Here is a 1,521-nt window from a genome sequence, read left to right on the forward strand (position 1 = left end):
AAGCTGATGGTAGGATAAGCATTTGGGGTAGTGTTTTATTAACATATTTGTTAGTACTTGTTCATTGTAGAAATGTGTACTTGACTAAGACCACCACCACTTTTGTAGTTCAGCATATACAGGTTTTGTGTGTATTTAGCTTATTGTATTATTCCTGCACTTAGCTTAAAGTAAGGATTTAAAATTGCATTTAAGGGGATCATTGGATATTACTGTTTGTGAAACTGAATGTTTTGTGTGCTGCTTATAAACATTATCTATGAATCAGTACTTAGGAAAATTTTACTTTCTTAACCTATCAATATAAGGAATAAACTATGAAAAATTAAAAAGATTAATATTTGAATTTGACTGTGATTTATCAGCTTTTGTCCCCAATGTAATTCTAGCTGCTTAATATCACTAAAAACTTTTTTTCCATATTATTCTTTTAATGCTTCTGAATTGGTAATGAGATTCAAGATAGCTGGGCTGATCTTTTTATTTGAAAAAGTAAAAACCAGTTAAAAAGCAACTTTAGTCTAAACTGAAATCAAGACTGAGAGTGGAATAACAAAAGATCAATATCACTATTTTTGCTAGTCAGGGCCTACTTCATTCACCCTGAAGAAGGACCTGGTAGTAACTGCCGCTAGGCAAGTTATACTGGGTGCCTGTATTAGTCAGCTTGGGCTGCCATAACTAAATGTCAGACTGGGTGTCTTAAACAATGGAAATTTATTTTTTCACAGTTCTGGAGACTGGAAGCCTGGGATCAGGTGCCAACACGGTCAGGTTCTGGTGAGGATTCTTCCTGAATTGAGGATAGCTGCCTTCTCACTGTGTCCTCACGTGGCTGAGAGAGACCTCTGTTGTCTCTCCCTCTTATAAGGCCACAAGTTCTGTCAGATGAGGGTTCCACCCTTATGACCTCCTTTAACCTTATCACCACCTTAAAAGTCCTTTCTCCAATATAGTCAGATGGGGGTTAGGGGGACACAGTTCAGCTTATAGCAGTGCCATTAGTCTTACTATTTTGCTAATGATCCTGGCATTAAGTTTTTTATGGGACTTTGTATTCAAACTTTTAAAAGTTGGAATTGTTAGAACTTAACTCAAAAACAGCATAAGCAAAAAAAGAAAAAAAGAAAAAAAAATTATTGGCTTCTCCAACTGAAAGAAGGGAAAGAAAGGATGGAGTTGACTCCACAGTTGACTGGATCTAAGAACTTGAAGAGAATCAAGACTCTGCCCATCTTTATCCTAATTTTGGTTTTACACTCTTAGGAGTCTCATCATGTGTCAAAGGAGCATGATGGCTAGCAGTTCTAGGGTTCCATCCATACAACTCCTGATCAAGGGAGTTACTTTACTTCCTAATACAGAAGATTCCAAGCAAGGAGTGTGGTTGTCCTGGCTCTGGTCATTATTCTTGGGCCAGGAAGAAGTTGTACTGTAGCCTGGGTCTCATGCCCCACCTCTTTGGTGAAGGAGGGCTTGGAGTGGGGCTCGGAGCTAGGTACTACTATTAGCAAGACAGGG

This window comes from Lipotes vexillifer, unplaced genomic scaffold (assembly GCF_000442215.2).
Source record: "Lipotes vexillifer unplaced genomic scaffold, Lipotes_vexillifer_v1.1 scaffold393, whole genome shotgun sequence".
NCBI classification, from domain to species: Eukaryota; Metazoa; Chordata; class Mammalia; order Artiodactyla; family Lipotidae; genus Lipotes; species Lipotes vexillifer.